The sequence below is a fragment of the Sapajus apella genome, unplaced genomic scaffold (assembly GCF_009761245.1).
Source record: "Sapajus apella isolate SASKATOON/1434 unplaced genomic scaffold, GSC_monkey_1.0 scaffold13, whole genome shotgun sequence".
In the NCBI taxonomy this organism is placed as follows: Eukaryota; Metazoa; Chordata; class Mammalia; order Primates; family Cebidae; genus Sapajus; species Sapajus apella.
In genome coordinates, this window is record NW_022436953.1 from 21,046,172 (window position 1) to 21,073,059 (window position 26,888).

Below are 26,888 nucleotides of genomic sequence, written 5' to 3' on the forward strand. Positions count from 1 at the left end.
TATTTCTGTTGGATAGTACTGAACTGGGTCATCTCCCAGGTACCTTCTGAATGTGAGCACCCCGTGCATACTCTAAGCTGACATACAAGCTTGTCCACATGTGCATTTCCTGGGGAACATTTGTAGCTTATTTCCACCCACAATTAAAGGCAGGGAACAGAGAGAAAGGGAGGGAAGTGCTAGGCTTTCCTTTGCTTCCTGTCTGCCTGGGCCAGGGTGAAGATTAAGGAGGGAGCTTGCATGTTTGTCTTTGCTTCTTTCTCCCCCTCTTTCTCTCTCAGAATTAATGGGTGACAAAATACTTTGTCACTCTAGGTATATTCAGTTTTTACCTTGAAATTACCTTTCTAGACAGAGGCAAACCTTGTCTTCAGCACAGAGCTCCTTGCTTAAGGAACTGGAATTTTCATGTCACTGTCCAAAATAAAGATGGCTGCCTGGAGAGGCGTTTCTTTTGAGAGTTAAGTGGTTAGGAACCTGGGGGGCAGAAGCCCTGTCAATGCCTGTGGACGCATTGCTGCCACTTAGAAAGTTGCCTAGTGGACCACGCTGTAACGTGTCTCAAGGGATGGGGAACAGACCTGTAACCCCGCAAACCATGGGGCAATCAGAGCCATGGGATGGGGAGCCGCTAGTTCAGGTTCCACAGCTGCAGACTTAGTATTAGCTCTAACCTCTTCTACCCATGTCCAGCTCCTCACTGTCTGAAATGCATATTTTTGCAGTGTGTGCTTTTGGCATGCATGAAAGTGAAGCTGAAAATAACCTGCTAATGCTATCTCCACCATTTCCATTTCCACCCCCCTTTTTTTTGTCCATGATGACAACTGGATATGAGCTTCTGATTTTTGCACAAGTAATAGGCTAAGAACCTTCTCATATGGCTTTGTATGAGATTCTGCAGAGGTAGCCATTAGGAGCCTGAATCCAGTCCTTATTCCTTTCTAGCTGGATGACTTCAGATAAGTGATACAAACTCTGTGCCTTGATTTTCTTATCTGTAAAATAATGATGACAGTTATACCTACCTTATGGAATTGTGAGAATTAATGAGTTAATATGGTAAAGGGTCAGGAATAATTCTCAGCACAAGGTAAGGCTAGACACATGCTGCCTGTTATTCTGAGATAATAAGAGCTCCCTGAATGGCAGCCTCTTTTTTTGGCTGACAAATTATTCAGAAAACCCCCCTTACTTACACTTGTTTGAGTAAGAATCAGGTTGTGTGGCAATGATATAACATGCCTATTTTTGGCAGACTTGGAAATTTAGGGAGTGACCCACTTTCCTGTGCTTCATGGAGGTCATTGCAGTGGGTTTCATCAACCGGTAGGCTTGGAAATGAGCCACAGGGTTAGAATATTTTCCTGCCACTCTAGACTGCTTTCACAGCAGTGCAGCTTATGTCAGGATTGGGGAGTAGGTGAAAGGATGCTTCCATGATGACACCATGTTCAGAATGATGGCCATGGAGATGGATGGAGCAGTGGGACACATGTTCTTCTGACTCCCCAGGGGACGTTGGATGCATCACAGGAGGTAGAATTGTTTTTGTTTGCCTAGTTTTTGTCTCGGTAAATGAAAGCTTGAGTTCCTAGGTGTCCATAGGACCTTTGCAAGATTCATGACAGCAACAAGGCATTGTAAAACTCCTGCTCTGGTGAGGCCCCCAGCTCCCAACAGAGGATCGGAAGGTTCCCAAGTACTCCCAGGATGAGAAATGGGCTGTGTGGTTAGGCACCCTTATCTGCAAGATTCTTCTTAAGGAGTATGAACTTGTATCTTGAGAAGACATCATCATTGGGTTTCTTGTACCACCTATCTAGTTGGAGGAGGGGACTCTGTTTGAAGGAGACTCCAGTAAGTACAGAGAATCTTGGGGGGTGGGGTTCAAACCATTTTTGGAATGAGGCCAGGTATGAGTAATAATGTATAGACAACGAACTAATTAACTAACTGACCCAGTGTAAATTGTATTGTCAGTGCTGGTAGCTGGTTAGTCAATCAAGGGTCAAATCAAATAAGGTCAATGCTAAGAGCACAGGTTTGGGGCCAAATGTTCCTAGATTCAAATCTTGCTTCACTGTTCTTGGCTGTGTGTTCTTGATCAAGTCACTTAACCACTCTAAGCCCCCATGTGCGTGTCTGTGTAGTAAAGGATAATGCCAACCTCATAGGGCTGTCAGAGGGAGTAGATAGGAGGCTTCCCAGGCCTCCCCAACTGCACGGTGCAGACCCAGGCTCTGCTAGTCCCACCTGGCCCTCAGGTCCCTGGTTCTTCATTCTCATCTTTCTGGTTTCAGCTTAATTATCACCTCTTCTGATAGACCCTTCTGATCACCCACATAATGTACCATGGCTTCTCTTCCCACCTTCAGTTGCTTTCCCATCTCTTTCTGTAGTTTGATTCCTTCCCAACATGTGATACCATCTGTGATTCTCTTGCTTGTTTGTGTTTGTTGTTCTTTCTTGTTTGTTGACTACTGGCTTTCTGGGTCATGAGACAGAAGGCAGGGGCTCAATGAATGTTATTCAGGGACCTGGAATACCTTGAACAGTGCATGGCTCACAGCAGGTGGCCCACAGCAGGTGTTTGAATGAACATCTATCTGTGTAAACAGACCAAACTTCTGAGCCTGGTGAGTTCTCAGCTTTTCCTTCTCTTCAAGGAAAAGCCACTGTAAAGGGTTGTGGTAGGGATTCACTGAGATATAGCATGGAGTTCACTGAGTACAGGAAGTGAGTGAACCAGAGTGGGCATAGACTCAATAGAGTTAATATCATGAAATGGCATATGGAATAGTGGATATCTCCCAAACAATAAATATTTTGATTCTTTCTCTGCTCTTTTCTTCTGTCTATGGAGTTTATATTCCTTTTATGCAAATACAAGTTACATGGAATGCAAAGTTTGGAGTAACAGATGTAACTGAAAAATGAGAAGAGGAAAAACAAGAATTTTCAATTTCTCAATTTACAAAACTAAAGATTTCATTTATAATGTCAGTGGAAGTGGCCAGTGGGTGAGTTCACACATTAACGTGCAAACTAGCTGAATGGGTCAGTCTAGATGAGAAAGTTAGTATCTTTGGACTTATCAGCGTCTTTCTTCAGAAAAAGGTCTCAATTCTCCTCTGTGAGGTTACGTAAGGACATTTCTTTGTGAAGTCATCTCTTTGAAAAAGAATGGAAGTTTCCTCATCAATGAAAGCAATAGGACATAGTGGGTTTCTCTTTCTACTCGAGTGGCAGGAAGCTCAAAACTTAATTTCAACATTTAATAATAATATTAGCTCTCAGGCTTCAGTCACGGTGGATCTTAGTAGCTCTCCTATTTATCTCTGTTTTGAAAAGAACCAGGATATAGGTGAATAAGTGCATTTTGGGAATGTGATTTTCTTACAAAAAATCCTGTGTCTGAGTTTTCTGGATGGACCACCAATACTGAAATTTCTGAAGTTTCTCGGTGGCACCTGCCAGGTACATCTCTGTGACCCTGGGCATGTCCTCGCTTGGTCTGGTCTGCAATTTCTCAGCTTTTAAAGGAGGTATTTAGACCAAGTTGTGTAGTTTGGGACGCTTGCAGATTTTTCAATGCTTTCACTCTTTCAGTGTCTGATGAGCATGAAACCTGTTTTCATTCAGCTCTGTCTCATGCATTGAAGCAGGGATCCCTCCCCCTGACCCCCAGACTTTTATTTTAAACAACATTGTCCTTCATCCAAAATAAACCTGTTGGGGAATCTAAGTGCATGAAACAAGCCCTTTTAAACAACTATGGTTTAAGTGAGGGGTGGGGTTGTTGGCCTAGAATCCTCTCCTCTTCCTCTCCTCCTTTCCATAGCCCCCCAAGACACATCTGAGGCATCCCTAGAATTCCAGAGAGAAGACTGAAACCAAAGCATTGTAGGACTGCTCAACATCTGCAGAATTAAATTCACTTTCTAAAATTTACCTGTTCTAAACCAAACCTGGATTGTCAGCTTCTCAAGAGCAAGCAGTACTGGTACCTGTTGAAAACACAAGTGTCTGTCCAGTGAATGAAAGAGCTATACAGTTTGTTTTTATTTCAGGGATCGGGCTTCTCCAGCTCCTGAGCACACCTCCATGTAATCCTTCATCATCTTATAAGGCGACAGTCCACAACTGCTTGAGGACTACAGAGCTTGTGTTTTCATTGCCTTTGTTTCTGGATGATTTGTGACTTCCCAGGTGAAACTGCTGGTGATAAAAGTAACATTTCAAAATTCTGCAACTGCAAATTTAATTTCTTTTGAACATTAGGGGACATTTTAAAAGTAGCATGAGTATTAAATTTGTACTTTATGGGAGTTGGGAGGAGAAACAGGGAAAGCAGGAGGGGAGAATTTCCCAAAACCGTATGAAAGAAGGATGGAAAACATTGTTGAATTTTTGCTAGGAAAACTACTTTTTTTACCCCCAATTGAAATATTGCTTTAAAGCATTGGCAGCCTTACAGAAGTGAAATGAAAAACAAATCCCACAAAAATCCTGGAGTACCATAAAAATAATGAATAAAGTAGTGCAAAAGGCTTTGATTTCAGTAATATTTTTCAATAAAGTTGGTGCATTCCAAACAGATTGTGTTTATCTTGAAGGAGGCCCTCTGCATCATAGCTTGTGTTTATAACAACTTTTTGGTGGTCTTGGTTGTAATATGATTAGAAAATACTCTTGTAGTTAAAAACAAAAAAAAAAAGGCATTGGCTTTGAAAGTGGGCTGACCTGGGTTCAAATCCCTTCCTCCTCTACATTTCCTGGGTCTCTATAAGTAAGTCATCCTCTCTGGGCAGTTTCTCTTTATCTGTAAAAATAAAAAGAGTAATGCCAACATCCATGGGCTGTTGTGAAGTTTACCTGAGCAAATTTAAGTGGAAGCTGCTGGTAGAGTGTGTAGGCACCAGAGCTGAGCTTGTCTGGGTAAAAATTGTGATTCTGTATTTGTGTCCAGGGTTGTTTGCAAGGTGTCTCTAAGATTACACAAGGTGCAATATTCCAGCAGCACCAAAAACTATGGTTGTTTCTCCTACTGTTCCTTTGTGTTTTCCTGGCTTTTTTCCAATTATAAAATGAATATATATTTACTGGAGAATTCCTGAAAACTGAAGATGGATATTAAAAAAGAAAGTAGAAGTCATCCACAATTTCAGGATTGGTGTGCTTTTCTATGTATATAAATATATATTTTTCTTTAGTCAATTTATTTTTTCTTCCAAGGAGACAGTTTTATTCATTGAGATTTTCAAATGTATTAGAATGTGGTTGTATGTACTATTCTAATTTCTTAAAATATGATTTTTGTTAGTATAAAAGTGATACATGTTCATTGTTAAACACGTAGAAAAAGTGAAGGCCCGAAAAGAAGAAATGGAAATATCATCATTGATATCATTACACGAAGATAGTCATTGCTGACATTTAGTTTTGTATCCTTCCAATTTTTTCTCAATTAGTATATACATAAATTAAAAAGCTTAAACTGGGATTGCATTGACTGATCAATATTGTAGCTATTTTCTTTTGCCAAATATTATATTAAGAATACTTCCCTATATTATTAATTTTTATGCCATAATTTTAAATGATTGACATTTCATTGTTATATATCATAGTTTGTCTTATTAATTCCCTTTTAGTAGTAGATTTCAGTATTTTATTATCATAGACAATTTTTCAGTGAACATTCTAATAGTGAAATTTGTGCTATATCAACGGTGGACTCTTGACTGGGTGCAGTGGCTCATGCGTGTAATCCCAACACTTGGGAGGCTGAGGTAGGTGGATAGCTTGAGGTCGGGAGTTTGAGACTGGCCTGGCCAACATGGTGAAACCCCGTCTCTATTAAAAATACAAAAATTATCTGGACATGGTGGCATGTGCCTATAGTCCCAGCTACTCAGGAGGCCGAGGCACAAGAATTGCTTGAACCTGGGAGACAAATGTTGCAGTAAGCTGAGTTTGAGCCACTGTACTCCAGCCTGTGTGACAGAATGAGATTCTGTCTCAATAAATGAATGAATGAATGAATGAATGAAGGTTTCTTTAAAATAAATTCCTGGGAGTAAAATTTCTAATGAATGTACACACATATTTTTAAGTCTTTAGCTAACTTGCCCTCTTGTAAGGTTTACCAGTTTACACTTCCACTAATACATAAAAGTACTTGTGTCCTTCTACCCTACAGTTATTATACTGATTATATTATTAAGGAAAACTTTGTTATTTTGACAAAAAAATTTACCTTATTGTAATTTCTATTTTTATTAGTAGTGTATTTCTTCTATTTTGAATTGTCTGTCCATATAAATCAAATGTTTTCTTTTTCATACTGGCTTGCTATGATAAAACAAACATACAGAAAACAAATAAAGTAAACTAATTAAGAGTACAGATCAATTCGTTTTGACAATTGTATATATCTGTGTAGACAACAAAGATTGTATATATCTGTAAACAGGTTAAGATATAAAATATTTCTAACGCTCCAGAATAGAATAGACTAGAACTTCCATTGGTCTGTGTGTCTATCCTTATGCTACTACCACACACAAACAACATAATATATACTATAAATTTATAATTATATAAATATTATATAGAGATAACTATAAATTATGTACTTATATATTACTTAAATATAATTATAAATTATATAGTTATATATTATATAAATATAAATTATATAGTTATATATTAATATAATTATAAATTGTATAGTTATATGTTATATAAATATAATTACAAATTATATAATATTTCTATAATATAGAAACATAATATTCATTGGAATGAATCTAACCAAAAGTGTGTGAAATCTCTACTGTGAGAACTGCAACACATTATTGAAAGAAATTAAAGAAGGCATAAATAAATGGAAAGATATACTATGTTCATAGATAGCTATGACATAGTGTAAACATGTCAATTCTCCCAAAATTCATTCATAGATTAAATGCCATCCCAAACAAATTCTAGCAAGCCTTTTTCTGTGGGGTCAACAAGCTGATTCTAAAACTTATATGGAAATTCACAGGCCAAGAAAAGTCAAGGCAATCTTGAAGAGGAAATCTAGAAATAATTGACTTACATTATCAGAAATCTAGACTTATAAAACCATAGTAATTTAGACCAAGGAGCATTTAGGGTAAAAGACTTGAACAGACACATCAAAAGGAGGATATTCGATGGCCAATAGACATATAAAATCATTCTAAATTTCATTAGCCAACAGGGAAATACAAATTAAAACCACAATGTGATATAACTACATAATTCCCAGAATGACTGAAATTCAGGACAGACATAACAAGTACTGGAGGAAAGTATTGGAGCAACTGGAGCTTTCATATATTGCTGACAGGACTATAAATTGGTTCAATAACTTTAGAAAACTGTTTGGCAGTATCTATTAAATTTAAACATGTGTCTACCCATGATGCAGCAATTTAAAGTTTAGGTATATACCTAGCAAAAATGCATATACATGTTTACTAAAGACATATATATATATATATATATATATATGGCCATCATAGTACCACTTGAAGCCAGTATTCATTGATTGAATGTCCACAAGTAGAATGGATAACTGTAGTTTAGTCATACAGTGGAATACTGTATGGCAATGAGAAAGAGCAAATCACAACTAAATGCAATAACACAATGTTAAAAAAAAAAAAAAGCCAGACACAAGAAACTATACACAGTATGATTGCATCTATACAAAGCTAAAAAAATAGGCTAAACTATCCTACTGTAGGGGCATGAGAAGTGTCCAGGCTGATGGTCATGTTCTGTTTCTTAACTTGGTGCTAATTACATGGATGTTTTCAAAAATTCATTGAACTGTACACTTATTATTTGTGTGCTTTCAGTTTTATATATTATTTCTGACTTTTTTTTCAAAGAAGAAAAATATAGCCTCAATGGTCAGTGCTATATTATGTTGTACTATATATTTCTGAGAATCTTGAGGCCAGACACATTGTCTTTCTTGGCTAGAATTATAGGATTTTTCTCTTATCTAAAAGTAAAATATAACTACCAGAATATTACTGCATATTGGCTATTTTTGTTAATATTGCCTGATCTTCTTGAGACCCTTTGGATCTAAGGACATTTTATAAAGTTTTCTTCTATTACTTGTTAGATTGTTGTTTTTTCCATCTTTTTTCCTATCTCCATTGGCATTCTTAATAAATAATAATTTGAGTTTATTAAATCACTAAAAATTATTTTAAAATATTTGTCTCCTTGCTCTGGGAAAATTTCTTGACCTTATTTTATATGTTATTGATTTAAAATTTTACAAGTATTCAAGCTGCTATTTCTTGCTTTCAATTCAGTAATTGTGCTCATCATTTTATAAAATTTCCCAATCTCAGATGCTCTTTTTTCCAAATAATTATTTTAATATTTAATAATCTAATTATCTTAATATTTAATGATTTGATTATCTTAATATTTAATGATTTTCAGATTTTGTTATCAAAGATTTTTTTTGTCCCATTACAAATGCTGCATTGACAAAATATATAATTATCATAGGCATTTGAACTATCTGTGATTTTTTTTTCTTAAAAAATTTATTTTATTTTATTTTTTTTCCCATTTATTTATTTTATTGCAGATGTTCTTTTTAAATTATTGTTTGCTCTTGATATGGTATTGAGGATACAAATTAGACAATTCCTAAAAACTTCTTCTGCTTCTTGTAGTACCAGTGTTTTCAGAAAGCATATTCTCTGATTCATCAGAGTGGTCCTCTCTTTTTGCACATCAGAAATTTTTCTCCTCTAGCTTCTTTTCTCCATCTGCACATCCTTGCTGAGATCCTCAGAAATGGAAGCTAAGATGGACTTTTATTCAGTATATCTTTACCGAGTGCATACTATTTGCCATTCGTATTTCTAGATGCTGAAGATAGAGTATGGAATTTCTAGAAACCATCTCTGTTGCCATGATTCTTACTCTCTAAAAGGAAGACTGACATTGAACAAGTGATTTCAGGTATGGTGAATTCTGTGAAGGAAAAGAGGAGGATCTTACAACAGAGTTTTCATCTAGTCTAGATGGATGGTACATGGAGTGTTCTGGAAACACTCCCCAAGGAGGCGATGCTTTAAGCAGAAATCCAAAAATGAATGGCAAGTGTGGAGCAGGGATGGGGATGTGGTATGAAATAAAGAAACTCACATGTACAAAAGAATTCAATAGCTGGTGTGATTTCCTGAGCTACAATAGGGTGTTTGACCCTTCCTATACTTTAATGTAAATGTGTGTGTCACATATATGTACCCTAAGGCAGGCAATTCATAGGCTAGGTTGCTCTCTTGACAATGAAAGTATTAGCTGTCTGAGACTGTGAGTACAATTTGAAATCTTCTCCCATTATCATTTGTCAAAAACCTCTGAGGATGGTCAGTGGTACCTTGTATAACAGTGGCCAGAACTCCAGCTCCTCTCCAACCAGATGGGGAACCTGGGACCCTGACATCTTGACAGGTGTCTTCCTTCAGCATAGTCCAGTTTGCTGTGAGGGGACAGATGACTTCCCTGGGAACTACGTTTGTAGGAGGAGATTCCGATGTGTGCAGAATGTGCAAAATGCAGAGTGAGCAGCTGGGAGGTGGGCTTGTGATTGAGTTAGTCACATAGCTGGACCACATGGTGGGTTAAGTAGAATGCTGTGGGCTGGCCTGAGACCCTCAAAACCATGCAAAATATATTTCTTTTAGAAAATAGTTTCTGTGATTCAGCCAAACCTTGACAGGACAGTACACTTTGGACCTGGATACTTTCTATGAAGCAGGGATGGTTTTGGGGCTGAAAATCATGTTTTCAAATATTGTGTGAAAGACCATACACAAAAATATTATATGAGGATGCTGGGATTGTGGATGGTTTTCTTCCACTGTTTTCCAGACAGATGGTCCTAAATTGTGTTTAGAATTTAAATAGAAGAAAAATTAGCTTTAGCATTGAGGCATTATTGCCTTTTCTGTTTCTTTTAGCCCCTTTTAGGCCAGAGAAGGTTTTCCAGTTTCTTTAGCTAGATCTTCCTGTTTCTATGGGGAATTGCCAGCATTCTCAGGGAGAAGGACTCACATGTCCTCGAGCAATAGGATGAAGACACATTCCAGAGTTGGCAGTAGAGGGAATATTTGCACTGACCTCTTCTTCATTACTGCAACTCATTGAGAGATGATGGAATTTTAGAAGGATGTCAATGTGGATCTTATTCTTTGCAAATGCCAGTTATGAAAAATGTTAACTCTCAGTAGTCATAGGTAGGAAACTCACTATTAAATTCCTAGACCCAGACTTCAATAACTACTGGGCCAGTGTCATCCTGAAGAATACATTTTGGTCCCATGGCTCAGTCAATACTGAAGGACAGCCCATCAGTGTTGTTAGGATTAGCAGAAAAAAACAATCCTTTCCACTTCTATTGCTTAGGCAAACATTGCTGAAAAAAATCAGCAAATGAGAAAAAAGAAAATTAAAAGTCACTGTATGTGATGCCTATATCCTAAGTCTACCTATTGGTTCATTTTGCAACTCATTTGCTTTGGAATGCTCTCAGGAAGTTGATTGCTCAAATGTATACAGGACATAGGGACATTACTGAGATACAGGTATGATCGAGGTGGGTTTGGTTTCCACATGCTTTATGATACTTGGCCAAAATTAGTAGCCATGTTAGATGGTGGGCTTGTTGAACCTGTATTTCCTATCAGCCTGGAACCAAAGTCACATTCTAAGGATACTCTGTCCCCATTGTCAGCTCTCCCAGACTTACCTCTAAACAGATATAAGATGACTCCCCTTTAGGAATGTGCTCTAGTCAGGTCCCCTCCAAGGTATCATGGGAGGATACTGGTGGGTCTTCTCTCTACTCATCTGATGGTTAAAGCCCCTATCTGTGGACCTAACTGGCAATCTGGAATAGTGAGTACCTGGCAGGGAATAAAAGCTCAAGCTGATGGCTACTTATTGTCAAAAATTATGCCGAGGGACATCACACCTAGAGCAAACTACCTGATGGGTGTGCAATTTATCATTGAGACCCTGGCCACCCTGAAATAATGCTGTCAAATGGAACTTTCTAGTGAAAGTTTTGTATGTCTCTGCACTGTTCAATATAGTAGCCAGGAGCCACACATGGCTATTGCACCTCAAAATGCGGCCAGTGTGTCTGAGAGATACATTTTTAGTTTAATTTAAATTAAATAACAACAGGGGATGATGGCTACTGCACTGGAGAGCACAGCTCGAAAACCTACTTCCACATGAAGGCAGATCCATACATATCCTTGAACAGCATCATTACAAAAACCACATGCATTTCATTACAGCAGTTGGTTGAGGATGGTGTTCTTTATGTCGCACCTAGGACTTTCTACGAGGATTCACGGGGGAAATTATTCTTGTTTGGAGATCAGGAAGAACTGAGCCTTACTCAGGCTGATTTTTACTTCAAGGATGCTGCAATTCCCTGTATCATCATATTTCTCTGTCTGCGTTAGTTGTTGGAAGATGAAGATCCAAATCTGAGACCCACTCTTACAATTATGGGGCTTCTGTAGCATCCATCGTATGTTTTGCTTCATTTCTGGCTCAATCTTACTTTCTCTTTAAGTGGAAGGGCACAAAACGTTGTCTAAAAATCACTCTGGGTGTTCATCTCAGATGTCTGGCAAAGATTGTGTGCCCCCAAATTTCCCACCTCCAGTGGGTGGAGTTTTAGCAACTTAACTGGTCACAGCCACTCCTCCATTAGAAGGGGCTACAATTCCCCCACAGGTACCCACAGCTTCCAAGTGCTGGGTGGTGGCATTTCCCAGCAATTGCTACAAACAGTTGAAGTCTGAGCTCAGCCGTGTACGTAGTCTGTGTGTTCCCAAGCTCTATAGGATCTTGCCCATGCTTCCATAGGCAGAGACAGGAAGGGTCCCCTCCCCTGGAACACAGACCCACGTGTGCTCAGCAGCCTTTCTCAGGCCCTGACACTCCTCTATATGGAATAATGAGGGCAGAGGAGACTAAGCCCCCCTGTTTGCAAATCCTCCTACCCCCCACCCCAGTCCCTTTCTTTACTCCACAAGGCATGTTGTTGAGGTATTTGCCTTTCTTCTTGTTTTATAGTTCACCTCATTTTCTTATTTAGTCAGATTATTTTCCATTGTAGTGCATCCAATTTTGCAAGCTGCATTAAAACTCTTTAGGAAAGAAAGCAACAAGGTACCATTTAGATGAATCAAAGTAAGTAAAGCATGGCAGAATGGGCTCCCCTTCTCCTGCCCACCAAGGCCTCACTTCCTGGAGGATAACCGGAAAGGAACAAGGGGGCTCACTCTGTTCATTGAGGCTCACGTGACAAGACTTAATAGTCTAGCAATAAGGCTCAAATCCCCACCAACATGCAGACTCTCTGTGATTGGATGATCTTGCTTGAATCAGAAAGAAGGAACTAGTAGCATAATCTTTGGGATGCTGAGTTTGTTTTTGCCTCACCATGGAAAGAGGGCAAAAGGGCAGGCCTCTTCTCTAGCCTTCTAACTTCCCCCAACCAAATTCCCATTAGAATCCTGGCATTTAGGAAAGGTTCCATTAATGCTGGCTGTTATGAGTAGTATTTGTTGTGCTTTGCCATTTCAGTGTCTCTCATAGGAAAGGCCATTCCAGGACTTGGAAACTTTCTTTTCTACCCAAATCTCCAAGGCTAGGATGTGGGTGTCATTGACATCATGTAGGACCACACTATGATCTTTAGAATCAGATAAAAACATAAGACTTTCCATCTTTCCTCATGCTCCCTAAAAGTTTCTGCCTCCCCATCAAAGAAGAAACTGTTTAGATAGAAAAATCAGGCCAAGATTACCCCAGAGAGAAAATATGTGAAGGACTTTGCTGAGTGACGTTAATTATACTTGTTTAAGTTTGACATTATTAATGAACCTTCTTGGCTGTTTATATTGTAGCCTATTATTAAAACAATGTGATTAAAACAAATAATTAAAGAATATTACTACCACCTTAAATATGTACATCATGTTAAGCTTGCAAAGGGCTTCTATCCACAATCTCACTTGATATACACACTGATTCTATGATGTTAATATAGCAAGACTTATTCTTTTTTCCTTTATATTTTTATTGTGATAAGGTACATATAACATAAAATTTACAATTTTTGCCATTTTTAAGTGTGCAATTCAGTAGCATTAAGTACATTCACGGTGTCATGAGACCACCACTACTTATTTCCAGAACTTTTTCATCATCTCAAACAGTATTCATTAAGTAATAACTCCACATCCCCCTTTCCCACAACCTGATAACCTCGAATATACTTTCTGTCTCTATGAATTTAGCTATTCTAGGTCCCTCATATAAATGGATCATGCAATCATTGTCCTTCTGTGGTTGGCTTCTTTCACTTAGCACAATGTCTTCAAGGTTCATCCATGTCGTAGCATGCGTCAAAATCTCATTCCTTTCTAAGACTTAATAAGGTATGGCTATGCCATATGTTGTTTTTCCATTCATCTGTTGGTGGATATTTGTTTTCTTTCTCCTTCTTAGCTCTTATGAATAGTGCTACTATGAACATTGGCAAGCCTTAGTCTCATTTGACAAGTTTGATGAAGGGATCCACCTTGTCACATGGAGGTAGAGCAGTGGTTCTCAATCCTGACTGCAAATAAGAATGGCTTGGGGAAAAAAAAAAAAAAAAACAAATTACAAAACATATCAGGGAACCACTCTAGCCCAATAGAATGTCAGATTCTCCGGAGGTGCAGCCTGGATGGGACAGTTTTTAAAAATCTCCTGGGGGATTCTTCTGAATGGAGAACCATGAAGCCCACAGCAACAGTGCTTCCCAGCTGGGCCACTCAGGACCATTTTTGGGCTGTCTCCTTTGTGTCTCCCACACTTTTCTTCACTAAAGCCACCCCTACAATCAGTGCAGCAACACGAATCTTCCTTATAGCATTTTAATCCGTAATTTAGAGCAGAAAAAATAAAGCAAAGATTTTAAAATTAAAATTCAAGCTTAAGAAAGCATGCTCTCAATACCAATAAGCCAAGTGCTGGTTTGTTGGCTAAATATATGGATCCATTTGTTTCTTGCATTTTAATCATCTCGTTTTAATAACACACCACAATACAAACAATTGTGTGGGTTAATTCAGCTCCATTTAAGAAGTCTTGTTATGTATGCCAAAGCTTGTTGTTCTGTCTAGTTAAATGCTCATGCATTAAAATGCTAATAATTAAACTGTTACAATTGACTAATGAACTCTGCCAGCGATAAATGATGGTCTTGTTAGATTCACTGCACAGCCAGCTCCCTTTGTACTGAGAAAGTTAAAGGTTAAAGCGCTCTTGAAACCAGTGAGTGGATCTAGAAGCAATTACAATTTTTCCTTGAAACTAATAGTTACTACAATAATGTTTCAATTCCAACCCAGTAAAAGTAAAAAGAATAAAAGGGGAGGGGGAGGATGACTCTGAGCCCTATTCATGGAGAAGGGTGTGGAGCTTTCTTTAGCCCACAAGGCAGATGGTATAGTTATTCAGACTTCAAGCCTACTTAGTTATAAACATCCCTCTTGGAACCTACTCTCCCGAGATTGCAGACTGTAATGGTGATTTTTCAGGACCCAGCAGCAGGTGACCCAAGCTTATGGTACTATTTGGAGAACAATGGTTAAGCGATGCAGGGAGTTTCTCTTCAATATTCTGTGTGATTTTTGGGGAAGTGAAGTGGCTTAATCTCTCTGGATCTCAATTTTCTCGTTTTAAAAAGAGGGATGGATAATAAGAGTTCTTTATGCAGAGCATTTGCTTTGACGTGTTAAACAGCCAGTTCCCATTCTTTCAGTAATAGCCTCCGATTTTCCGTGCAGAAGCGCTGCTCCTTGGCTCTCCGTCATAGGGTTTATTGGGAGCTGATTCCTGCCCCCTCCAGGTGAACATGTGACCCGGGCCTGGCCAATCAGAGCATCCTATCTCTCTGGACACTAATGGGCCTTATGAGAACCCAACAGAGCCAATCCTGGGGGTCCAGCTAGAGTAATCTAGAAAGAAGCACCCTCTGCACTTGATCCTAGAAGGCGTAAGCCTGGAGCAGTCGGGGCTACTACATGAAGAAGGTCTTCTTGTCACAGGCAAAAACAAAGCTGAGGTGGAGAGGCAGAGTCCCAAGGGCCTTGGGACTCTGCTTTTGCCTTGCCCCATGCTTTTCAGTGATATGAGCCCAAATTTCCCTTTTATCCTCCCCGTAAGCCAGTTTGAATTGGCCCCCAACAGAGCATCTCAGAGGGTGGCAGTGAGTTAGTGCATGTTGTTCTATAGAAGGGTAATCAGTAGATGCTCAACAAGTGGTAATAGGTATAATTAAAGAGCAATCAGTAAATTGACCACCAGGCCAGGGTTACTATACCTTTTTCTGATGTATCCTTACACAGACCCTTCAAATGTGCGCTTGCCTTTGTTCAGGTGTGGCGAAGATGTAAAACTGACCAAATTCAGCAGTGAAAATAAAACCACGTGGCTGGGTTGCTGGTAGAAAACCCTACAGGCACTCAGGGCCTTTCCTTCCTGAGAACCTCATGCCCCTTTCCAATTATCCCTGTTTTTCTAGAGGAAGCAATGCAAGAGTCTGCTGAGAAAAATCAACCAAGATCATGAACTTGATGGATGTGCGATATCTTAGCCATTCTACTTACGGACTCAAACTTAACCGTGGCCACGTTTATTCAGACAACCAGATTCCAAGCATTTGGTTGGAGCCTGAATTAGGAAGGGTGGTATGGAGGGAAAAGCTTAGGATTGCAAATCAGAATACTACCCAGGTGACCTTAAGTAGGTCACTTGCCCCTCTCTGAGACCCTTCATCTCTAAGAGGAAGATAAAAATCCTGGGTCCTTGTATCAGGGATGTTGGGGGAGCAAATAGAACTGTGGGAAAGAATAATAATTAACCACTTACATGGAAGGCTTTCCAACTTCCATAGACTTTTGACATCTACCTTCAGGTTTAGCAAAGGGCAACATGAATCAAGTATATAAACATAAAAGGTGTACTATATATCTTTAATTCTTTTCTGCTCATCCCATTTTTTTCTTGTCTCCCTGATGAGTTAATTCTTTTGATAAATATTTACTGGCATCTACTATGTGTGTGACTGTTAGGTGGTAGAGATACAACCAGGAAAAAGCAGGTGTGGTCTCAGCTTTTATGGCGTTTATAGCCTGGTGCGGTGCCTACCAATGAAGCCACAACATTGATACAGTTATAAATGTAATGAGTGCTGCTATGAAAAACAATAGAGAGAATAAGAGAAGATCTGTGTTTGAATAGTTGTGGCAGGGAGAGCAGCTAGAGCTCTCTGCGGATGTAAGATTTGTCCTGAGATGTGCAGAATGAATGAGAATTGGGGCCATGAGTGGGCAGAAAGAGAGGTCCAGGCAGAGGAAGGAGCAGGTACAACAGCCTGCAAAAAAAGAGACCCAGGCTCTGGAAGCTCCCAAGGATGGAGCTGGAGTCTTCTGCTTCCCTCCACAATGTATCTTGCTCCCTCCTTCATCCCCACCAACATCCAGGGCTTCTGGCCCAGGGTGGGGCACAGAGCTGGCTTTTCAGGCAGAATAACACGGTGGTCCTTGGGGCTGTTCCTCTGCAGTCCCATTTTCTTCCCTCTAAGCACAAGGCTGGGCTGCCTTTTCCTCCTAGATGAAGTTGGACATGAACAAGTGACTTGCTTTGGCCAGTAGAATGTGGCCCGAAGTGAGGGGGGTCACTTCCCGCAGAAGCTTGAAGATGGGGTGCTCAATCTGCCATGTTTCCCTCCCCTGCCACAGACTAGATGTGCTTCACAGTGGAGGCTCTGTTGCCTTGGGTCCCCAAAGAAGAAGAACGCACAACAGATCCCCCCCTGCCCCCAACCCAGACCGACATGGAATATGAGCTCAAAATGAATGTTTGTTGTGCTCGGTCACTGAGGTTTTGTTGTGTTGTGTTTGACAGCAGTGCACACATTATAATATCCTGTATAAAATATCGTATGATCATGATGATGAGCAAGAGAGAGGGGAAGTGAAACAGGGAGAAAGTGCCCAGCATGAAGGTGCATTGTTGAGTTTGCTGCTGTAGGTCACGGGGGCTCAACTGCCCGAAACTTGGGGAAGCCTGCAGACTGCCTTCCAGAATATTCTGGCTAAAGGACAGGACACCAGAGCATTTATCCACAGGCTCCTTCCTCTATTGCTCAAGAGTTGCCCCAGCAGGGCTCATTCTCTCCCAATCTCACACTGAACTTAAAAGTGGGCTCCATGGGATTTCCTGATTTTGGAGAAGGTTCTAAAGCAGAAACTAAGGTAGAGACACTCTTCAGCCCCTTGAGATAGAACCCTGCCAGCATACAGAACACTACCCATTGCTTTTAGTGACATCAAAGATGAAGTCAGAGACAGCTTGAGGGGATGTGACACAGGACACAGTCAGCATCTGTCACAGTTTGGCTTGCTGTGTTATCACTCCTCCTAGTTTGTGTTTTGAGAAGAGCCTGGGGGATGAGGTCACACAGCACTGAGGACACAGACCATGAAAGCTGGAGAAAGGTGCTGCTTCAGGGACTAAAGGAAGGTTAGCTCTGATGTCACCTCCTCTAAGAAGCCCTCTGGGATTCCCTCTACTGAAATATTTTTGCCTTCTTCTGACCTTCCCTCTGAACTCCCTTTCTGTCCCCAAGTAGAGCTCTCTGCTCTGCCTGTGACTTCCCATGAAATTCCCTTACTAGAATGTCATATAGTTGAAGGCAGGACTTATTCTAGGCTCATATTTGTGGCCCTACTATGCCCAGCACAGTACTGGAACATGGAAAATACCCAACAGTTGTATTTTTTTGAGTTAAAGGACAAATGCATTTGAACTGGCCTGAATGAACCTATGCAGTTTTCTCTTCTCTCTCTCTTTTTTTTGTGAGGATCACTGACCACTAGTAATAAAAACAGTAAATATGTACACAGTTCTTACTGACTTGTGTCAGAAAGCACTTTCACAATCATCACTCTCATTCCACTGATGACAAAATGGTGGCCAAGGAGGTAAAATTACTATGCCAAGATCACACAGCTGGGAATGACAGAATGAGGATTTGAACCCGGCAGTGCTGACTCCATTTTGAGCGTTTGTCCTTTCTGTCAGGGAGCCAGTAGAAAACAAGACACTCCATTGAATTTAAGGCCCTCACCAGCTCTGTTCAAGCCTAGAGAACTTCCACCCTGCCTGGCACCATCTGGTTAACATCATAGTCTCAAGTTCGTGTTGTGACCCCACCATGGTCCATCATATCCAGGCAGTCATTGGGAGGAAGTGGGAAGCACAAGCTCCTGTCTCTCTACCCTGGGAGTCATGATCACCAGATAGTAGCCCAAGGCCTCCTGAGAAACCTGGGTTCCTGCTCATGATGCCATCCTGGGGGAGAAACAGGCAGAGAGAGTGACATGAGAGCAAGGCTTACACAACTTGAAACTCTGTAGAGGGACAGTTTGTATCTGCTAATGGTTCCTTCTAACTACTCCATCTCAGCTCAGTCTTTATTTCCTTGAGGTAGGCTCCCCTCCTCAACTAGATCTTGCCAAAGCCCTTTGTTAAAGTCTTCAGTGACACTGAGTTTTTCTCCTTTGCAGCAGTTGACACAATTGCAATTTTACATAGTTTTTCATGAATTTAACTTATAGTCTCCTTCACAAAGCTAAAAACTCCACAAGAGCAAGAACCATGTCTGCTTTCCAACCATCTATCCATCCAACCATTCCTCCACCCATCTATCCATCTATCCATGCATGGATCTGTTCATTCATCCATTCATCTACTTAAATGTTCATTCATCACCATTTCTCCTTCCATCTATCTATCCATCCATGCATCCATCTACTTATTCATCTGCCTTCTCATCCATCTATTCATGCATTCATCCATACCTCCATTCATACCTCCATCCATCCATCCATCCATCCATCCATTCATCCATCTGCTCTCTCATCCATCCATCTATGCATCTATCCATGTGTCTATTTATTTCTCCATCCATGATTCTATCTGTTTATCCATCCATTCAACCCTCTCTCTGTTCATCCATCCATCCATCTATCCATCCAATTGGAGAGTTTTTTCCATCCAATTGAAGTGATTCTGTCTTCTCATCTATCTATCTAATCATCCATCCATCCATCCATCCATCCATTCATCCATCCATCCACCCATTCATGCATCCATCTATTTATTCATTCATTCAACCATCTGTCCTCTCATCTATCTATCCATTTATCACAAATATATTAAGCGCCAACCATGTGAGAGGCACCGATGAGGTTACTAGGGAAATTCAGTGAACAAAACAAAATCTCTACATGTATGGAACTTACATTTTAATAGAGTGAGAGAAACAATAAATAAGAAGTCAAATAAATGTAGACTCTGTTAGGGACAATAAATGCTATAAAGAAAATGAAAAAGAAAACAAAGTTGGGGAGAGTGATAGGCAGTGGGACCCCTTTGCTAGGACCTCTAAGAAGCCGACATTGTCTCCCAGAAATTTCTCTCAAAGGACAGGAATTCCTGGCAGTAACTGGTCACCAGCTGGCAGCCCACTCTCTCTGGAGATCCTTAGGCTCCTGCTTTTGTCCCCTTCTTGAGAAAGCAAAAAGTGGAGAGAAATAAGGAGTGGAATTCTCAGTATGCAGTCAACTGCATGGCATGCAGTGGGCACTCAATGAATATTAAATGGAAGACTGCATAGGTGAATGGATGGATGGATGAAAAAGTATCATAGGGAGATTTCTGGGTGGGCTGGAGGCTGAGGACAGCCCTGCCCCCATCTAGAAGAGGTAGGCATGGGGAGTGTGAGTTCCTCACTTGGACGTTGGCCTGCTGTCTATGACGGATGCTCTAGGAAAGATGAGGCAGTTTCAGGTGGCACCTAGAAGACTCCTCAAGTCTCCTGAAACCCCCTCACACTCAACCTCATTTCTTCACAGGTATGGAAGACAACTAAGCCTGACCCCAGGGTTGACATCCTGGCCCAAAGCCTAGAAGCAAGGGGTTCGGTCCCAGGATGAGGCTCAAATCTGGGAGACTACAGAAATTCCTCTTCCTGGATCCACTTGTAGCAAAAGCCCAACTGGAATCCAAAGTAGAAGTTAATAAGCAAGCCACACTGTGTACTTAATGAAGTTTTTAAGTCAATTACGAAAGTCTCATTGATCATTTGTTAAGGTCTTGGAATCTTTACAGATTAATTTTATTAAAACCAAAACAACTCACAGTCTGTTAACTCCATAAATGTGTTTTAAATTTATTTCTGAAAGCAACAATAAGCAATGTGTGCACGTGCGTGCACGCAATTCAACATCACCAATCTGAAACAAGCTGCTCTGCATTTGAATAGCACCCACCTGCCCATTCACAGAAATGCTGTCTGTTTCTGTGAATGCCAGTGTCAGTCCCCCTGTCCCGGGAGCAGCAGTGCCAGCACAGTTGCCCAGTGTATCTGATCCTCCTGGGAAGCAGGGTGGTGCCTCTGGATATGCCACTTGGCTCAGTGGCAGCTGTTTTGATGGGGCAGAATTCGTGGCTGCCGACTGCAACATGCAGTGACAATGGGATAGGGATCATGTGAATGCCACCATCCTCAACTCCTGGATGGATGGATGAGAAGACAGAAGGCAAAAAGACCAAGGAATCAGAGTTTTGAGGCCTTGCTAAGGAGGGACACCATGGTAGTCCCCAAATGCTAGCTAGGCTACCTGGGGAACCTGACAATGGTCTACGGATAGGGAAGGGCTGTTTTCTTTTATGCCAGTGACACAGGGAGAGATCCGCAGGAGGGAGGCTCTGCAAGCCCCACGAAGTGAACTGCTCAGCCATTTCCACACTGGCCAAGTCCATTCTTGACTTTAGTTTTAGGCCACCTGTTTGGGGAATGATTCAGAAACCCTGGAAAGAGGCCAGAGGGAGGTGACAATCAAGTGAAAGTGTTGCAAAGCAGGATTGAAGGAGCTAAAAGTAGTTTGCACTTTGTGGGGGAGGGGGAGGGATGGAGAAAGGCTTAATAATAAGTAACCATGTTGAAGTCTGTGGAGGGTTTTTATAGGTCTGTGGCTTGCCAGAGTCATTTCCACAGAGAAGAGTGGTGGACGTTTTATTCATTTATTTTGATGAAGCAGGAGGGAATTCAGTTAGACCCAAGGAAGCTGTCTTGAAGGAAAGATTATTTATCAGGACAACGATCCTCTGATTGAGGTTGCAGAGTCTGTCCTATCCTGAGAATCCTTATGACTCTGTCTTTTGAACAATAACTGATGCCTTCACTGAGGACTGAAGATACCCTTTGAACTGACAATTAAAAAAAAAAACAAACCTCTCTTCTTTTCTCCTATCTTACATTTCTGCATAATCACATTTCTCATAAGTTTAGCTACAGTAAAATTTTGCTTTTAAATAAACTTCTTTGATCTGACTATATGCTTATTTAGGTGATTTGGAAAATACAAAAAGTATAACACAGAAGAAAAAAATTGAGGCAAAATCACTGTTAAAGTTACCTCCTAGTCTTTCTTTTTGGACACAAATATATAATTTTTCTATACATTTCTTTAAAGGTTTCTACCTTGATTATTATTTTTATATTTTTTTGAGATAGTGTCACTCTGTCATCCTGGCTAGAATACAGTGGCATGATCTTGGCTCACTGCAACCTCCATCAGCCTCCCAGGTTTGAGTGATTCTTCTGTCTCTGCCTCCTGAATAGCTGGGATTACAGGCATATGCCACCATGCCCGGCTGTAACTCAATTTTTTTTTTTTTTTAGATGGAGTTTCACTCTTGTTGCCCAGGCTAGAGTGCAATGGTGCAATCTCGTCTCAATGCAACCTCTGCCCCTGCGTTCAAGTGAAAGTCCTGCCTCAGCCTCCCTAGTAGCTGGGATTACAGGTGCCCACCACCATGCCCGGCTAATTTTTGTATTTTTTTCAGTAGATACAGGGTTTCACCATGTTGGCCAGACTGATCTTGAACTCCTGACCTCAGGTAATCTGCCCACCTCGACTTCCCAAAGTACTGGGATTGCAGGTGTGAGCCACTGCACCTGGCCAACTTTTTTTTTTACCCTAAGGTGCTGCAAAGTCATTTTTCCATGTAATTACAAAAATCCTCTAAAGTTTTTCCACATCAAACAACAAGCTTTTCTTTTTGTCTTTATAAATGAAATACTGTACAAAGTAACACAAAGTTGAAATATTTCAGAACTACATATTAGGAAAAGGTAAAGGCCCCACCCTTCTCATAAATCCACCCCCAAAGAGAATTGACGTGGACAGTTTTGGGCTCACACCATCATCTAAAGCTCTTTTGATGACTGTATAGTATCCGTTTACATGGCTGTACCACACTTGATTTCTGGTCCCCGTCATCTTTACTTATTCACTGTTTATTTGTTCACTTATTAAATCATGTTGAGCAGCTCCCTGTGCCCTGTTCTAAGTAATAATAAGCAGAGAGCTAAACAGACAAACAGCATGGCTTTAGGGAGCTTATACTTTAGTGAAGGAAAAGCAGACCACAACAGAGGAAAATGCACAGCACATCAGAGGGCAGTGTGTGTCCTGGAGAAAACTTGGCAAGGAAGGGCATGGAAAGTGGCAGTGGGGCTGGGTGGAGGGGCTGCCCCACGAACACTTGTGCCTGGGCAGAGCTCCAAGTCTTGACCTCAGCTGAGGACCCCAGCTGCCTCCATTTCAGCCCTGTGACAGCCTTGCTCCTTTCTCTCTGGGACAGCAGTCATGGACTTCTAGTGCCTGACCTCAGCTTCTCTCCTGCCCATTTCAGTTGTCAGAGTTGAGTCTGGAGAATTTTGCCTCATTCTTTTTCTTTCACATGCAAACTTCCTGGGTATTAAAACGAAGGCCAGCCCCTTATTTTGCCCATTTTCTCACCTGCTCAGTGTGTTCACAATCAACAACCCCAGCAGACTGGCTGAAACCAAAATCCCCACAAGCTGAGTTGAGTCACTCACTCAGGACTCTGATTCTGCCTCCTCAGAAGATGGCGCCTTGGACTGAGCCCCAGGAAATGCACTGTGCTGGCCTTGTCTAGCCATCAAAGACCCCAAAGGGCGTATTGCCTTCCCTGGGTCTGCATGAGGAATGCATTTCCGCCAGAACCACATCTGGGCCTCACCTAGCCTCTGACAGGAGACACCTGCAGCCCCTCACCCAGGTTACCCGAGGCCAGTCCCAGCTGCCTGGCTCCGGCCTTCCCCACATTCAAGGACAGCCGGTGGCTCAGAAGGCCACCTGTTTGGGCAACAGAGAATTACTTGATGCTTCACTTAAAATCACCAAAGAATAAGCACATTGGAGCATTTAAACTTTGACAATTTGATACTTTTCAGAATACCTCCCCCGCAAAAAATCAGTTTTTAAAGCATTGAGACAAGGCAAAGATGCATAAAAAGCTGACTGTCTTCATCACCTCCACCCTCCCAGGCCTGGGCTGGCGTGAGGCTCCCACATGGCTGTGACAGATGTGTGCGGACTTAGGAATTTTGTTTTCATGAAGATGGAATTCTGCTTTCTAAATTTCTCTCAACCTTTCTTGCTTTCTGTGCTTGATGGCTCTACAAGTCAGAGACTCTGAATCTACTTCAATTTTTTTTTTTGGACATTTATACATACCCACGTATATATCATTTGCACATTTCAGATCTTATTACATATGCTGTTTTTGTGCATAACTTTTTTTCAAACTTGCTTCCTCTCACTAGTTTCCCCACCACCCACCTCCCAAATTGAGGTTCACCAAATGTTTGTGTCCTTCTCTCCTCTATACCGTGCTCATATAGTCATGTACAGATACACAAACATAAATGCCCATCCAACAGATAGACGTATTTTATTTATTTTTGAGACAGGGTTTCACTCTGTTGCCCAGGCTAGAGTACAGTGGTGCAATCACAGCTCTCTGTGGCCTCTGCCTTCCCGGGCTCAGGTGATTCTCCACCGCAGCCTCCCAAGTAGCTGGGACCATAGCCACACTCCACCACACCTGGCTAAGATATATTTTATATGCATCACTGCATCTTGCTTTTCTCACCCACCAATATGTCATGGAAATCCCCCAAATCAAATAATGGGCCAGGTGCAGTGGGTTAGGCCTGTAATCTCAGAACTTTGGAAGGCTGAGGCAGGCAGATCATTTGAGGTCAGGAGTTCGAGATCACCCTACCAACATGATGAAATCCGCATCTCTACCAAAAATACAAAAACTTAGCTGGGTGTGGTGGCACACACCTGTAATCTCAGCTACTTGGGAGGCTGAGGCAGGAAAATTGCTTGAACCCAGGAAGTGGAGGTTGTGGTGAGCTAATGCCACTGTACTCTAGCCTGGGTGACAGAGTGAGACTTCATCTCAAAAAAAAAAAAAAAAAAAAATCAAATAATGGAGCTCTCATTCTCTCATAGTGGGAACGAACCTGAATTTATTTGACCATTCTCCCGTTAATGGCATTCATCTTATTTTCTTTTTTGGCCCTGACAATACTGCTGTACTAAACATCCTTCTGTGTGTTTGTTCCTAGATCCATATCTTTAGGTCATTGTGCTTCTATTTGCATGGACTCAGTTCCCAGAACTGAAGATTCTAAGACTTTGGGAAAATTTAAAGTTTAAAAAATTTAAAGAAGAGAAGAAGAAAAATAAATGGTGCCTGTGATATAAGCCCTATGTTCAGAGCTTGGGAGGTTGGGACATTGTCCGTGGTTTAATTTTTTCATCTTCATTCCTACGTGATTCTAAGTGTTCTTTCTGCCTCCTATGGTTACAGTCAGGGCAGTTTCTGCTCAAATTCTCACTGGAGCTAGTATAGGAAAAATAAATTCTGCAGCAGGAGGCAGGGTCCCTTACTTGGAAATTCATCCAGCCTCTCCTCACATTTTTGTCTCCCCATCTTCAAAGCAATCTCGTAAGTGGGCTGCAAAGGGTTGCCATGGGACCCTCATGAAACCTTTAGGAGATGAAGGTTTGGGAGGCTGTGAGACATTATGCCCAGGCAAGAGCTGGACATTGTACCAGTGTGAACCTCCCCTCAGCTCCAACAAGGCCCTCCATCTCCTACCTATAGGTACTGCTGTGGCCTCACCAGAATATTTAGCTTCACTTAAAGCAGCTGTTTGCATAGGTTTTCTCTTTTCCTTGATGGAAAAAAATACTGCAATTGAGAGGAACAGGCATCTTTCATTTTAGCATCAACAAATGACTGAGTCATGATGGGTGAGAAGAAAAAAACACAAATGCTTAAGGTGAATTAGAAAACAAAATCTTTGTTTAAAAAAGGCTGATAGAATCTGAACCCATTCATTTGGCAATGCTGTTCATTACCCATGTAGCTGGACCAGTCAGAGCCTAGGGGTTGGGCAGGTTGAGGTCAGGCCAGTGTTCAAATACTGGTCCTGCATATACAATGGTCTTACCCTGATATTTAGCTAATATAGAAAATATTTCATTCTCATGATTCTGGAAGCTGGGAAGTCCAAGATCAAGATGCTGGCAGATTCAGTCTGAAGAGAACCTACCTTCTGGTTCCTTGATGGTGCCTTCTTACCATATCCTCACATGGAAGAAAAAGCAAGAGAGTTCTCTGGGTTTTCTAATGTAAGGACTCTAATCCCATTCATGAGGATTGTGCTCTTATTAATCTAATCACCTGTGAAGGTCCTCCCCTCTAAACACCATTCCTTGAGGGTAAGGATTTCAACATATAGGGTGGGCATGGTGGCTCACGCCTGTAATCCTAGCACTTGGGAGGCCAAGGTGGGCAGATCCCCTGAAGTCTAGAGTTCTAGACTAGCCTAGCAAACAGATCACCTGAGGTCAGGAGTTCTAGACTAGCCTGGACATCATGGTGAAACACCATCTCTACTAAAAATTAAAAAAAAAAATTAGCTCGGGCTTGGTGGTGGGCACCTGTAATCTCAGGTACTCAGGAGGCTGAAGCAGGAGAATAGGTTGAACCTGGAAGGTGGAGGTTGTAGTGAGCAGATACCGTACCATTGCACTCCAGCCTGGGTACGAAGACCAAAACCCCACATCAGAGAAAAGGTGGGCAGATTTCAACATATGAATTTTAAAGGGACATAAACATACAGACCATAGCAAGAATGAAAGCTTGGCCAAGCCTCATGTGCGGAAATCTGGCATAATAACCCTTCTTCCCCTGTCCTGGCCCATACACAGTGATTGATGCCATTGGTTTTTAACTCTGCTTGGCTAGAACCTGGAGAGAGGGAGAGACAGATGCAGGGTGAGGTATATTTGCTTTAGATCCAATTGAGAAATGCTTAGTTTCACTGAGAGGAAAAGTGATTCCATGCAGTCGATTCCACGGAAAAGGTCCCTGGTACATTTATGCAAATCTCAGAGATGTCACAGGACATCATGGAAAGAACAGGGATAAGTGAGGGGGTCTGGTCTCTGATCATGGTTCTGCCAGCAAATAGCTTGAAGACCTTTGTGCAGGCATCTTACGTTTCCGGGCCTCAGTTTACCTGCCTGGACCAAAACCATTATACTAGATACCTTCTGAAGCCACTCTCAACTATGAAACTCTAAGGAAATTTTTTTTAAAAAAATGTATTTTCAACATAACAAAAAAAATTATGCTTTTTAAATAGAGAAATCAGAAAATACAGGCAGGCCAAAAAAAGAAAATTGAAAAAATATTAAATCTGAAATCATATTTCTAAGCAGTAACATTATTAGCAAACTTATATACAGCCTCTTAGGCTTTTTAAAATAGGC

The 26,888-nt window shown here is 41.1% G+C and overlaps 2 long non-coding RNA genes across 2 annotated transcripts in view; one reads left to right on the forward strand and one right to left on the reverse strand.

The window, feature by feature from the left end:
• The first annotated feature begins 1,331 nt into the window (after positions 1 to 1,331).
• On the forward strand, positions 1,332 to 20,356 carry LOC116553998. Its single transcript, XR_004269999.1, has 3 exons — positions 1,332 to 1,539; positions 8,935 to 9,030; positions 20,073 to 20,356. It is a non-coding gene; the product is annotated as an uncharacterized LOC116553998 (long non-coding RNA).
• Positions 18,330 to 26,888, reverse strand: part of LOC116553997 — a 38,306-nt gene continuing 29,747 nt past the window's right edge. The window contains exon 3 of the long non-coding RNA XR_004269998.1: positions 18,330 to 18,507. This is a non-coding gene — a long non-coding RNA (uncharacterized LOC116553997). The remainder of the gene's footprint in view (positions 18,508 to 26,888) is intronic.